This window comes from Manis javanica, chromosome 8 (genome assembly GCF_040802235.1).
Source record: "Manis javanica isolate MJ-LG chromosome 8, MJ_LKY, whole genome shotgun sequence".
Taxonomy (NCBI): Eukaryota; Metazoa; Chordata; class Mammalia; order Pholidota; family Manidae; genus Manis; species Manis javanica.
The window spans coordinates 36,919,139-36,934,671 of NC_133163.1; the positions used below are offsets into that span (position 1 = coordinate 36,919,139).

General features: G+C 39.3%; 1 protein-coding gene across 3 annotated transcripts in view; it reads left to right on the forward strand.

Moving 5' to 3' along the window:
• WDR89 (WD repeat domain 89) overlaps nucleotides 1-15,533 on the forward strand; it is a 61,019-nt gene that overhangs the window by 28,195 nt on the left and 17,291 nt on the right. Inside the window, exon 1 of one of the 3 annotated variants that reach the window (XM_073242285.1) lies at nucleotides 13,358-13,378. The exons of the other annotated variants lie outside the window; for them this stretch is intronic. The gene's annotated coding sequence lies outside the window, so the exon portion shown is untranslated. Of the gene's footprint in view, nucleotides 1-13,357; nucleotides 13,379-15,533 lie in introns of those variants that run through there. 3 annotated transcript variants of the gene reach the window in all.

The window sequence follows — 15,533 nt, forward strand, 5'->3', positions numbered from 1 at the left end:
ATGCATGCTAATCTTAATACCCCCCTTCTTCTTCCCCCCCCTTATCCCTCCCTGCCCACCCATCCTCCCCAGTTCCTTTCCCTTTGGTACCTGTTAGTCCATTTTTGGGTTCTGTAATTCTGCTGCTGTTTTGTTCCTTCAGTTTTTCCTTTGTTCCTATACTCCTCAGATGAGTGAAATCATTTGGTATTTCTCTTTCTCCGCTTGGCTTATTTCACTGAGCATAATACTCTCCAGCTCCATCCATGTTGCTGCAAATGGTTGGATTTTTCCACTTCTTATGGCTGAGTAGTATTCCATTGTGTATATGTACCACATCTTCTTTATCCATTCATCTACAGATGGACATTTAGGTTGCTTCCAATTCTTGGCTATTGTAAATAGTGCTGCGATAAACATAGGAGTGCATCTGTCTTTCTCAAACTTGATTGCTGCGTTCTTAGGGTAAATTCCTAGGAGTGGAATTCCTGGGTCAAATGGTAGCTCTGTTTTGAGCATTTTGATGCACCTCCATACTGCTTTCCACAATGGTTGAACTAATTTACATTCCCACCAGCAGTGTAGGAGGGTTCCCCTTTCTCCACAGCCTCGCCAACATTTGTTGTTGTTTGTCTTTTGGATGGCAGCTATCCTTACTGGTGTGAGGTGATACCTCATTGTAGTTTTAATTTGCATTTCTCTGATAATTAGCGATGTGGAGCATCTTTTCATGTGTCTGTTGGCCATCTGTATTTCTTTTTTAGAGAACTGTCTGTTCAGTTCCTCCGCCCATTTTTTAATTGGGTTATTTGTTTTTTGTTTGTTGAGGCGTGTGAGCTCTTTATATATTCTGGACGTCAAGCCTTTATCAGATCTGTCATTTTCAAATATATTCTCCCATACTGTAGGGTTCCTTTTTGTTCTATTGATGGTGTCTTTCGCTGTACAGAAGCTTTTCAGCTTAATGTAGTCCCACTTGCTCATTTTTGCTGTTGTTTTCCTTGCCCGGGGAGATATGTTCAAGAAGAGATCACTCATGTTTATGTCTAAGAGGTTTTTGCCTATGTTTTTTTCCAAGAGTTTAATGGTTTCGTGACTTACATTCAGGTCTTTGATCCATTTTGAGTTTACCTTTGTATATGGGGTTAGACAATGGTCCAGTTTCATTCTCCTACATGTAGCTGTCCAGTTTTGCCAGCACCATCTGTTGAAGAGACTGTCATTTTGCCATTGTATGTCCATGGCTCCTTTATCAAATATTAATTGACCATATATGTTTGGGTTAATTTCTGGGGTCTCTAATCTGTTCCACTGGTCTGTGGCTCTGTTCTTGTGCCAGTACCAAATTGTCTTGATTACTATGGCTTTGTAGTAGAGCTTGAAGTTGGGGAGTGAGATCCCCCCTACTTTATTCTTCTTTTTCAGGATTGCTTTGGCTATTCGGGGTCTTTGGTGTTTCCATATGAATTTTTGAATTATTTGTTCCAATTCATTGAAGAATGTTGCTGGTAATTTGAGAGGGATTGCATCAAATTTGTATATTGCTTTCGGCAGGATGGCCATTTTGACGATATTAATTCTTCCTAGCCATGAGCATGGGATGAGTTTCCATTTATTAGTGTCCCCTTTAATTTCTCTTAAGAGTGACTTGTAGTTTTCAGAGTATAAGTCTTTCACTTCCTTGGTTAGGTTTATTCCTAGGTATTTTATTCTTTTTGATGCAATGGTGAATGGATTTGTTTTCCTGATTTCTCTTTCTATTGATTCGTTGTTAGTGTATAGGAAAGCTACAGATTTCTGTGTGTTGATTTTGTATCCTGCAACTTTGCTGTATTCTGATATCAGTTCTAGTAGTTTTGGAGTGGAGTCTTTAGGGTTTTTTATGTACAGTATCATATCATCTGCAAATAGTGACAGTTTAACTTCTTCTTTACCAATCTGGATTCCTTGTATTTCTTTGTTTTGTCTGATTGCCGTGGCTAGGACCTCCAGTACTATGTTAAATAACAGTGGGGAGAGTGGGCATCCCTGTCTGGTTCCCGATCTCAGTGGAAATGCTTTCAGCTTCTCGCTGTTCAGTATAATGCTGGCTGTGGGTTTATCATATATGGCCTTTATTATGTTGAGGTACTTGCCCTCTATTCCCATTTTGCTGAGAGTTTTTATCATGAATGGAAGTTAAATTTTGTCAAATGCTTTTTCAGCATCTATGGAGATGATCATGTGGTTTTTGTCTTTCTTTTTGTTGATGTGGTGGATGATGTTGATGGATTTTCGAATGTTGTACCATCCTTGCATCCCTGGGATGAACCCCACTTGGTCATGGTGTATGATCCTTTTGATATACTGTTGAATTCTGTTTGCTAATATTTTATTGAGTATTTTTGCATCTACATTCATCAGGGATATTGGTCTGTAATTTTCTTTTTTGGTGGGGTCTTTTCCTGGTTTTGGTATTAGGGTGATGTTGGCTTCATAGAATGAGTTTGGGAGTATTCCCTCTTCTTCTATTTTGTGGAACACTTTAAAGAGAATGGGTATTATGTCTTCTCTGTGTGTCTGATAAAATTCCGAGGTAAATCCGTCCGGTCCCGGGGTTTTGTTCTTGGGTAGTTTTTTGATTACTGTTTCAATTTCTTTGCTTGTAATTGGTTTGTTTAACTTTTGTGTTTCTTCCTTGGTCAGTCTTGGGAGGTTGTATTTTTCTAGGAAGTTGTCCATTTCTTCTAGGTTTTCCAGCTTGTTGGCATATAGGTTTTCATAGTAGTCTTTAATAATTCTTTGTATTTCTGTGGAGTCTGTCATGATTTTTCCATTCTCATTTTTGATTATGTTGATTTGTGTTGACTCTCTTTTTCTCTTAATAAGTTGGGCTAGAGGCTTATCTATTTTGTTTATTTTCTCAAAGAACCAGCTCTTGGTTTCGTTGATTTTTGCTATTGTTTTATTCTTCTCAATTTTGTTTATTTCTTCTCTGATCTTTATTATGTCCCTCCTTCTGCTGACTTTAGGCCTCATTTGTTCTTCTTTTTCCAGTTTTAATAATTGTGATGTTAGACTATTCATTTGGGATTGTTCTTCCTTCTTCAAGTGTGCCTGGATTGCTATATACTTTCCTCTTAAGACTGCTTTCGCTGCATCCCACAGAAGTTGGGGCTTAGTGTTGTTGTTGTCATTTGTTTCTATATATTCCTTGATCTCTATTTTGATTTGTTCATTGATCCATTGATTATTTAGTAGCATGTTGTTAAGCCTCCATGTGTTTGTGAGCCTTTTTGTTTTCTTTGTAGAATTTATTTCTACTTTCATACCTTTGTGGTCTGAAAAATTGGTTGGTAGAATTTCAATATTGTGGAATTTACTGAGGCTCTTTTTGTGAGCTAGTATGTGGTCTATTCTGGAGAATGTTCCATGTGCACTTGAGAAGAATGTATATCCTGTTGCTTTTGGATGTAAAGTTCTATAGATGTCTATTAGGTCCATCTGTTCTAGTGTGTTGTTCAGTGCCTGTGTGTCTTTACTTATTTTCTGCCCGGTGGATCTGTCCTTTGGGGTGAGTGGTGTGTTGAAGTCTCCTACAATGAATGCATTGCAGTCTATTTCCCTCTTTAGTTCTGTTAGTATTTGCTTCACATATGCTGGTGCTCCTGTATTGGGTGCATATATATTTAGAATGGTTATATCCTCTTGTTGGACTAAGCCCTTTATCATTATGTAGTGGCCTTCTTTATCTCTTGTTACTTTCTTTGTTTTGAAGTCTATTTTGTCTGATATTAGTACTGCAACCCCTGCTTTCTTCTCACTGTTGTTTGCCTGAAATATGTTTTTCCATCCCTTGACTTTTAGTCTGTGCTTATCTTTGGGTTTAAGGTGAGTTTCTTGTAAGCAGCATATAGATGGGTCTTGCTTTTTTATCCATTCTATTACTCTATGTCTTTTGATTGGTGCATTAAGTCCATTTACATTTAGGGTGACTATTGAAAGATATGTACTTATTGCCATTGCAGGCTTTAGATTCGTGGTTACCAAAGGTTCAAGGTTAGCTTCTTTAGTATCTTACTGCCTAACTTAGCTCGCTTATTGAGCTGTTATATACACTGTCTGGAGAGTCTTTTCTTCTCTCCCTTCTTATTCCTCCTCCTCCATTCTTCATATGTTGTGTGTTTTGTTCTGTGCTCTTTTTAGGGGTGCTCCCATCTAGAGCAGTCCCTGTAGGATGCCCTGTAGAGGTGGTTTGTGGGAAGCAAATTCCCTCAGCTTTTGCTTGTCTGGGAATTGTTTGATCCCACCATCATATTTAAATGATAGTCGTGCTGGATACAGTATCCTTGGTTCAAGGCCCTTCTGTTTCATTGCATTAAGTATATCATGCCATTCTCTTCTGGCCTGTAGGGTTTCTGTTGAGAAGTCTGATGTTAGCCTGATTGGTTTTCCTTTATAGGTGACCTTTTTCTCTCTAGCTGCCTTTAAAACTCTTTCCTTGTCCTTGATCCTTGCCATTTTAATTATTATGTGTCTTGGTGTTGTCCTCCTTGGATCCTTTCTGTTGGGGGTTCTGTATAATTTCATGGTCTGTTCGATTATTTCCTCCCCCAGTTTGGGGAAGTTTTCAGCAATTATTTCTTCAAAGACACTTTCTATCCCTTTTCCTCTTTCTTCCTCTTCTGGTATCCCTATAATACGAATGTTTTTCCTTTTGTATTGGTCACATATTTCTCTTAGTGTTGTTTCATTCCTGGAGATCCTTTTATCTCTCTCTATGTCAGCTTCTATACGTTCCTGTTCTCTGGCTTCTATTCCTTCAATGGCCTCTTGCATCTTATCCATTCTGCTTATAAATCCTTCCAGGGATTGTTTCACTTCTGTGATCTCTTTCCTGACATCTGTGATCTCCTTCCGGACTTCATCCCACTGTTCTTGCATTTTTGTCTGCATCTCATCCCACTGCTCTTGCATTTTTCTCTGCATCTCATCCCATTGCTCTTGCATTTTTTTCTGCATCTCTGTCAGCATGTTCATGATTTTTATTTTGAATTCTTTTTCAGGAGGACTAGTTAGGTCTGTCTCCTTCTCAGGTGTTGTCTCTGTGATCTTTGTCTGCCTGTAGTTTTGCCTTTTCATGGTGATAGAGATAGTTTGCAGAGCTGGTACAAGTGACCGCTGGAAGAGCTTCCCTTCTTGTTGGTTTGTAGCCTTTTCCTGGGAGAATAGCGACCTCTAGTGGCTTGTGCTGGGCAGCTGTGCGCAGACGGGGCTTCTGCTTCCTGCCCAGTTGCTTTGGGGTTTATCTCCGCTGTTGCTGTGGGCTTGGCCTGGCTGGGGCTGTTCCTCCAAAATGGTGGAGCCCCGTTGGAGGGGGAGCAGCCAGGAGACTATTTATCTCCGTAAGGGGCCTCTGTGCTCCCTGCTGCCCAGGGGGTAAGAGTGCCCAGAGATCCCCAGATTCCCTGCTTCTGGTTTAAGTGACCTGTCCTGCCCCTTTAAGATTTCCAAAAAGCACTCTCCAAACCAAAACAACAACAGCAACAATGAGAGAGGGAACAGAAAGAAAGAGAAAAAAAAAAAAGGGAAAAAAAGGAAAAAACAAGCGATTTTTTTTTTTTTTTTTTTTTTTGTCCTCAGGTGCCGGTCCCAGGCACCCACTCACTGGTCCTGCTGCCCTGTCTCCCTAGCACCAGGGTCCCTGTCTTTTCAAGGCTTCCAAAAAGCACCCACCCACCGGTCCCGCAGGGAAGGAACGCTCAATATTCTTTGTCCTCAGGCACTGGTCCCACGCACCCGCTCACCAGTCCCGCCGCCCTGCCTCCCTAGCACCGGGGTCCCTGTCCCTTCAAGGCTTCCAAAAAGCACTCGGCAAAAAGAGAGAAAAAAAAGGGGAAAAACGCGCGATTTCTTCCGTCCTCAGGTGCTGGTCTCAGGCACCCACCCACCGGTCCCACAGGGAAAAATGCGGGATATTCTTTGTCCTCAGGTGCCGGTCCCAGGCACCCGCTCACCAGTCCCGCCACCCTGCCTCCCTAGCACCGGGGTCCCTGTCCCTTTTAGGCTTCCAAAAAGCACTCGCAGAAAAGAGAAAAAAAAAAGGGGAAAAACGCGCGATTTCCTCTGTCCTCAAGTGCCGGTCTCAGGCACCCGCCCACCGGTCCCGCAGGGAAAAACGGGGGATATTCTTTGTCCTCAGGCGCCGGTCCCAGCCACCCGCTCACCAGTCCCGCCACCGTGCCTCCCTAGCACTGGGGTCCCCGTCCCTTCAAGGCTTCCAAAAAGCGCTCGCCAAAAAGAGAAAAAAAAAAAAAGGGGAAAAACGCGCGACCTCCTCCGTCCTCAGGCACCGGTCTCAGGCACCCGCCCCCAGGTCTCGCAGGGAGAAACGCGGGATATTCTTTGTCCTCCGGCGCCGTTCCCAGGCACCTCCTCACCGGTCCCGCGACCCTGCCTCCCCAGCAACGGGGGCCCGTCCCTCTAAGGCTTCCAAAAAGCTCTCGCCAAAAAAAAAAAAAAAAAAAAAACCGCTCCGGTTTCTCTCCACCCGCCAGGAGCCGGGGGGAGGGGCGCTCGTGTCCCGCCGGGCTGGGGCTTGTATCTTACCCCCTTCACAAGGCGCTGGGTTCTTGCAGGTGTGGATGTGGTCTGGATGTTGTCCTGTGTCCTGTGGTCTCTATTTTAGGAAGATTTTTCTTTGTTATATTTTCATAGCTCTATGTGTTTTTGGGAGGAGATTTCCACTGCTCTACTCACGCCGCCATCTTGGCTCCGCCCCTTGCTTAATTTTTAAAAGCGAACTATTCAGAATTAGAAAATGAAGTAGTAAACATAGTACCACCTCAAGAATTGGATTATTCTACATTGCTACTAACTGTTCCAAATTAAGATATCTGGTAACTGGGGAAATTGGTTTCTCTCTGTGTTTGGTTTACCAGCTGGTTGTTCTGGAAAGGCAAAGGCAGTTCAGCAATTGTTCCTGTTGAAAGAAGCTGGCCACTCATAGACTTACTTTAAAGGGTGACTTTGGGTGGAAGATTTACTTGAGAAACTGGACATCTCAGAATGGTATTGAGGAAAATGTCTTCTGTTTAAAAGATAATTTGAATGTTGTATCTGAAACCTGAAGGATAATATCATATCACATGAGAAGATGTGTGTGTTGCTCTGTTTATCTCCTGCCCCTTTTCCTTGGTAACAGATTCCTGCACTTTAAAAACTGCTTTCTCTAAAAATCTTAGTGTATTTAATGCATGGGGTGCCATATGTTGCTGCTACCAGTATCCTGAACATTCATGTGAATAAGAATAGCATATTCAGACTCACTAAGCCTGATTGATTTACAAAGACATTAAGTCTCAGTCATTAATGAATATGATATTTAAAACTACACTGAAGTTGTAGCAGATGTCAGTTTAGCATACCTTCTACTAAATATTCAGCACTTCTTCCCAATTTAAAACAAATGGTTCTTTGGCAAATTGTTTCAAAGCCAATTCTGTGTTAGTTTAAAACATACACACAGATTTCTCCAAATTTTTGAAATAAAGGTTTTCTGAGAGATGTTCTACTGAAGTTTAACGAATCATTCTTTTTATCTCAAGATATTGTTTCCTCTAGGACATAGCAGTAATACATGAGTGGCTGACTTTTCCTATTTCACTCTTCACAGGTTTTCTGAAATATTAATAACCAGATTCCTAAGTTTCACCTGTACAGTTTTACTTAGATAATTTGACAACAGATGTGCTTGGTAAACAGTAAGCTTCTTTACTGTCCATCATGGAACTTTTATGGCTACCATTAGATTTATTAGGTTTGCCTTTGATGTTGCCACTAGCATATCACATTAGACATTAGTAACTACTGCTTCCAGGTGCTTTACTAATATTCTCCGCATCCCTCCTTTACAAAAAAAAAGTACAATATATGTTTATTTTACAGGTAACATGGTCTACCCCTATTTAAAAAAAATAGCATATACTTACTGTAGAGTCAGTATAGTGTAGGAATTAATAGTGTGGGCTCTGGAACAAGAATGTTTTAGATAGACATGAGCTTTACTGCATATTAGCTGTGCTTTTCTCATCAGTTTAATGAACATAATTGTAATTTTGGGGTTATACCATTATTATTAAAAATGTTAGCAATGGAGTATAAGAACAAAGAAAAAACTGAAGGAGCAAAACAGCTGCAGACACACAGAACCCAAGAATGGACTAACAGTTACCAAAGAGAAAGGGACTGGGGAGGATGGGTGAGAAGGGAGGGATAAGGGGGGGCAGGGAGGAAAGGGGGCATTATGATTAGCATGTATAATGGTGGGGGCACGGGGAGGGCTGTGCAACACAGAGAAGACAAGTAGTGACTCTGTAGTATCTTACTCTTACTACACTGATGGACAGAGGCTGTAATGGGGTATGTGGGGGGGATTTGGTGATGGGGGGAGTTTAGTAAACATGATGTTCCTCATGTAATTGTAGATTAATGATACCAAAAAAAATGTTAGCAATATAGAAAAGTACTAGAAAGAAGGCAGCACATATATACACTCCAGATACTTGAAATACATTTTATGAACAGTATTCCAGAGACCTTCCTGTGTACACATACAGATAGGGTGAGCAGAAGCATGTATGAATAGGCATTGTTTTGTTAAAGTGGGATAGTATATTAATACATTTTCTCTAAATAGTATTACATTTAACTTAGATTTAATAATGAAAAATAAATAAAATTGCTGAAATTCTGGTGTTTCTTTAGTATGAGATTAATTCACTTTCAGTTTAATCCAAAGACAAGATGAATGATAATAAGTTAGTCATTGTGTTTTGGAGTTTTTTAAACTATTTGTTTCAGATATCTATACAAGTGATTGATTGATGCAGTCAAATGTAAGTTTTTCTGGACAACAGATAGCCCCAGTGGTGACTGGGGTGTTCAGACTCTTCGGTTTTATGACTCAGCCATCCTGTAGGGCCTTGGAGTCCTCTGTGTCCAGCCAGCAGATGGGTGAAGAGAAGCTGAGGAAGTTACATCTCATGATCACTTGACCCAATATGACATGCTTCACTTCTACTGGCAAAAACTAGTCACATGCTGGGGCTGAGGCAATCTGCTATGGGACCTGGACTGAGTTCTCTTTTGAGATCCCATAAAATAGCCTGTACCAAACCCCAGGTGTGTCTCATTCCTGTGGGCTGCTTCTCAGTTCCCAAACTTAGCATGGAGACCTTAGAAACAGAGTAAGCCTTTCATGCCCTTGCTGAGCCCTTGCAGTAGTAAGAGTGTTTATTTCTGAGAGGTTTTCTGATTGTCTACCTACTCCCTCAGTTGGCTTACCTCCAAATTTGGAAATATTAATAAGATCCTTGCAATTTTATTTTTACCTTCCTCAGTATTGCTTCAAGCAAAGGGGTGTTGTTGGCATGGGGAAAGAGATTTATTGGACCCCACTATGTAATTTCCAGTTTATAATGAAAACAGATTAGAGAGGAGACTAGAGTTGAGGTTGGTAATGATAGTCACAATTGGCTGATCTATTTCAGGTGTGGAATTGAAACTGACATAGAGCTTTTCCTCATACAAACATTCCTAGTGTGTAAGTACCTGAACTTCTTATCTAGGTCCTCCAAACCTATGTATCAAGGGGGATTTTTAAAAAATTTATTTTAGAATAAGGTTTATAGAAAAGTTGCAAACACAGTACAGAGTTTCTGTATACTCTTCAACATTAACGTAAACATGATAATATTTGTCAAAACTAAGAAATTAACTTGGGTATAATAGTATCAACTAAACTACAGAGTTTATTTGGAATCAGGGATACCACATTGCATTTAGTCACCATATCTCCTTAGTCTCCTGAATCTGTGACAGTTTTTTACTACTCTCCTTGTTTTGCATGACCTTGGAACTTTTGAAGAGCACCAGGTATTTGTAGAGTGTTCCTCAATTTGGGTTTATGTTGCTTTCTCATGATTAAACTGGGGTTATGAATCTTGGGAAAAAATACTGCAGAAGTAAAATATCTTTCCTCACGTCACACCTGAGGCAAGTGACATCAATATGACTACCACTGATGATGGTGACCTTGATCATTTGGGTAAGGTGATATTCCAGTGTTATCTTTTTTAATTTTTTTGGTATCATTAATATACACTTGCATGAACAACACTGTGGTTACTAGATTCCCCCTATTATCAAGTCCCCACCACAGACCCCATTACAGTCACTACATCAGCAAGATGCTATAGAATCACTACATGTCTTCTCTGTGCTATACTGCCTTCCCTGTGCTCACCCCCCACATTATGTGTGCTAATCATAATGCCCCATTTCCCCCTTATTCCTCCCTTCCCACCCATCCTCCCCAGTCCCTTTCCCTTTGGTAATTGTTAGTCCATTCTTGGGTACTGTAAGTCTGCTTCTGTTTTGTTCCTTCAGTTTTTTCTTTGTTCTTACACTCCACAGATGAGTGAAATCATTTGATGCTTCTCTTTCTCTGCCTGGCTTATTTGAGCATAATACTCCCTAGCTCCATCCATGTTGTTGCAAATGGTAGGATTTATTTTCTTCTTATGGCTAAATAATATTCCATTGTGTATATGTACCACATCTTCTTTATCCATTCATCTACTGATGGACACTTAGGTTGCTTCATTATCTTGGCTATTCTAAATAGTGCTGCAATAAACATAGGAGTGCATATGTCCTTTTCAAACTGGCTGCTGCATTCTTAGGGTAAATTCCTAGGAGTGGAATTCCTGGGTCAAATGGTATTTCTATTTTGAGCTTTTTGAGGAACCTCCATACTGCTTTCCACAATGGTTGAACTAATTTACATTCCCACCAACAGTGTAGTAGGGTTCCCCTTTCTCCGCATCCTCACCAACATTTGTTGTTGTTTGTCTTTTGGATGTTGGCCACCCTAACTGGTGTGAGGTGATATCTCATTGTGGTTTTAATTTGCATTTCTCTGATGATTAGCGATGTGGAGTATCTTTTCATGTGTCTGTTGGCCATCTGAATTTCTTCTTTGGAGAAGTGTCTGTTCAGATCCTCTGCCATTTTTTAATAGGGTTATTTGCTTTTTGTTTGTTGAGGTGCAAGAGCTCTTTGTATATTTTGGATGTCAATCCCTTATTGGATATGTCATTTATGAATATATTCTCCCATACTGTAGGATTCCTTTTTGTTCTACTGATGGTATCCTTTGCTGTACAGAAGTCTTTTAGTTTAATGTAGTCCCATTGATTCATTTTTGCTTTTGTTTCCCTTGCCCAGGGAAATATGTTCATGAAGAAGTTGTTCATGTTTATATTCAAGAGAGTTTTGCCTATATTTTCTTCTAAGAGTTTTATGGTTTCATGATTTACATTCAGATATTTTATCCATTTGAGTTTACTAGACAGTAATCCAGTTTCATTCTCTTACATGTAGCTGTCCAGTTTTGCCAACACCAGCTGTTAAAGAGGCTGTCATTTCCCCATTGTATGTCCATGGTTCCTTTATCATGAATTAATTGACCATATATGCTTGGGTTAATATCTGGACTCTCTATTCTGTTCCACTGGTATATGGGTCTTGTCTTGTGCCAGTACCAAATTGTCTTGATTATTGTGACTTTGGTAGTAGAGCTTGAAATTGGGAAGCGAGATCCCCCCTGCCTTATTCTTCCTTCTCAGGATTGCTTTGACTGTTCGGGGTCTTTTGTGGTTCCATATGAATTTTAGAACTATTTGTTCCAGTTTGTTGAAGAATGCTGTCGGTATTTTGATAGGGATTGCATTGAATCTGTAGATTGCTTTAGGCAGAATGGCCATTTTGACAATATTAATTCTTCCTAGCCAAGAGCATGGGATGAGTTTCCATTTATTAGTATCCTCTTTAATTTCTCTTAGAAGTGAGTGTCTTGTAGTTTTCAGGGTATAGGTCTTTCATTTCCTTGGTTAGGTTTTTTCCTGGGTATTACATTTTTTTTGATGCAGTTGTGAATAGAATTGTTTTCCTGATTTCTCTTTCTGCTAGTTCATCATTAGTATAAAGGAATGCAACAGATTTCTGTGTATTAATTTTGTATCCTACAACTTTGCCAAATTCAGATATTAGATCTAGTAATTTTGGAGTGGATTCTTTAGGGTTTTTTTATGTACAGTATCATGTCAGCTGTGAACGGTGACAGTTTGACTTCTTTCTTACCAATCCGGATGCCTTTTACTTTTTTGTTTTGTCTGGTTGCCATGGCTAGGACCTCCAGTACTATGCTGAATGAAAGTGAGTAAAGTGGGCATCCTTGTCTTGTTCCTGATCTTAGAGGAAAAGCTTTAGATTCTCACTGTTAAGTATGATGTTGGCTGCGTGTTTCTCATATATGGCCTTTATTATGTTGAGGTACTTGCCCTGTATACCCGTTTTGTTGAGAGTTTTTATCATGAATGTATGTTGAATTTTGTCAAATGCTTTTGCAGCATCTATGGAAATGATCTTGTAGTTTTTGTCCTTCTTTTTGTTGATGTGGTGGATGATGTTGATGGATTTTCAAATGTTGTTCCATCCTTGCATCCCTGAGATGAATCCCACTTGATCCTGGTGTATGATCCCCTTGATGTATTTTTGAATTCAGTTTGCTAATATTTTGTTGAGTATTTTTGCATCTGTGTTCATCAGGGATACTTGTCTCTAGTTTTCTTTTTTTGTGGTGTCTTTGCCTGGTTTTGTTATTAGTGTGATGCTGGCTTCATAGAATGAGTTTGGAAGTATTCTCTCCTCTTCTATTTTTTGAAAAACTTTAAGGAGAATGGGTATTATTTCTCCTCTATATGTTTGATAAAATATCAGCAGTGAATCCATCTGGTATGGGAGTTTTGTTCCTGGGTAGTTTTTTGAATACCGATTCAATTTCATTGCTGGTAATTGGTCTGTTTAGATTTTCTGTTTCTCCCTCAGTCACTCTTGGAAGGTCGTGTTTTTCTAGAAAGTTGTCCATTTCTTCTAGGTCATCCAGTTTGTTAGCATATAGATTTTTATAGTATTCTCTAATAATTCTTTGTATTTCTATGGTGTCTGTCATGATTTTTTCTTTCTCATTTCTGATTCTATTGATGTGTGTAGATTCTCTCTTTTTCTTAATAAGTCTGGCTAGGGGTTTATCTATTTTGTTTATTTTTTCAAAGAACCAGCTCGTGGTTTCATTAATTTTTTCTATTGTTTTATTCTTCCCAATTTTATTTATTTCTTCTCTGAACTTTATTATGTCCCTCCTTCTACTGACTTCAGGCTTTACTTGTTCCTCTTTTTCCAGTTTCAATAGTTGTGAATTTAGACTATTCATTTGAGATTGTTCTTCCTTCTTTCAAAAGGCCTGGATTGCTATAAACCTCACTCTTAGAACTGCCTTTGCTGCGTCCAAGAGAAGGTAGGACATTATGCTGCCATTTTCATTTGTCTCCATATATTGCTTGATCTTTGTTTTAATTTGGTCATTGATCCATTGATTATTTAGGAGCATGTTGTTAAGCCTCCATGTATTGGTGAACCTTTTTGTTTTCTTTGTACAATTTATTTCTAGTTTTATACCCTTGTGATCTGAGAAGTTGGTTGGTACAATTTCAATCTTTTTGAATTTGCTGACGCTCTTTTTGTGGACTAGTATGTGGTCTATTCTGGAAAATGTTCCATGTGCACTTGAAAAGAATGTGTATCCTGCTGCTTCTGGGTATAGAGTTCTGTAGATGTCTATTAGGTCCATCTGTTCTAGTGTGTTGTTCAGTGCCTGTGTGTCCTTACTTATTTTCTGTCTGGTTGATCTATCCTTTGGCGTGAGTGGAGTGTTGAAGTCTCTTAGAATGAATGCATTGCATTCTATTTCCCCTTTTAGTTCTGTTAATATTTGTTTCACGTATGTAGGTGCTCCTGTGTTAGGAGCATATATATTTATAACAGTTATATTCTCTTGTTGTATTGACCCCTTTCTCATTATGTAATGTCCTTCTCTATCTTTTATGACTCTTGTTTTTTTTTTTGTTTTTACAAACTGAAAGAGGAATTTGTTTATTGAGGGCAAAAGGATGCAAGCAATATAAAAATCAGAAACTTATCTGGCTTTGGCTTTTCTTTCTGTTTGTCTAATGGGGGTTGGATTTTATTTATACATATTCTAGGGTCCTCATCTGCTCATGAAGTCGTTATACAGGGGGAAGCTGTGGGGCAGATCCTTAAGTGACCCTTTGGGTGAACTCCTATCAGGGAGGGAGTTTTGTTCAATGCTGCCTACTTCTTTCCCTTCTGCTTCATGTGTAGTACAAAATAGTTATGACTCTTGTTTTGAAGTCTATTTTGTCTGATACAAGTACTGCAACACCTGCTTTTTCTTCCAATTAGTTGCATGAAATATCTTTTTCCAACCCTTCACTATTAGTCCTTGTATGCCTTTAGGTTTGAAGTGAGTCTCTTGTAGGCAGCATATAGTTGGGTCTTGTTTTTTTATCCATTCAGTGACTCTATGTCTTTTTATTGGTGCCTTCAGGCCATTTACATTTAGGGTGATTATTGATAGGTATGTACTTATTGCTGTTACAGGCTTTAGATTCATAGTTACCAAAGGTTCAAGGGTAACTTCCTTACTATCTAAGAGTCTAACTTAACTCACTTAGTATGCTATTACAAACACAGTCTAAAGGTTCTTTTTCTTTTTTTCCCTCCTTTTATTCCTCCTCCATTCTTTATATATTAGGTATCATATTCTGTACTCTTTGTCTATCCCTTTTTAGTACCTCTTGTGACAGCTATTTAACCTTAGGAACACTTCCATCTATAGGAGTCTCTCCAAAATACTCTGTAGAGATGGTTTGTGGGAGGTAAATTCTCTCAGCTTTTGCTTATGCGGAAATTGTTTTATCTGTCCTTCAAATTTAAATGATAATCTTAATGGATAAAGTATTCTTGGTTGGAGGTCCTTCTGCTTCATTGCATTAATTGTATCATGCCACTCCCTTCTGGCCTGTAAGGTGTCTGCTGAGAAGTCTGATAATAGCCTGATGGGCTTTCCTTTCTATGTGATCTTTTATCTCTCTCTGGCTGCTTTTAATAGTCTGTCCTTATCCTTGATCTTTGTCATTTTAACTACTGTATTTCTTGGTGTTGTCCTCCTTGGGTTCCTTGTGTTGGGAGATCTGTGCACCTCCATGGCCTGAGAGACTATCTCCTTACCCAGACTGTGGAAGTTTTCAGCAATTACTTCCTCAAAGACACTTCCTGTCTCTTTTTCTCTCTCTTCTTCTTCTGGTAGCCCTATAATGTGAATATTGTTCCGTTTGGATTGGTCACACAGTTCTCTTAATATTCTTTCATTCCTAGAGATCCTTTTTTTTCTCAGCTTCTTTGTATTCCTCTTCCCTAATTTTTATTTCATTTATCATCTCCTTCACCATATCTAATCTGCTTTTAATACCCTCTATTGCATTCTTCAACAATTGGATCTCCGTCCTAATTCGTTCCTGAGTTTTTGAAGATTTTTCTATACTTCTATGACCATGTTTATGATTTTTATTTTGAAATTTCTTTCAGGAACA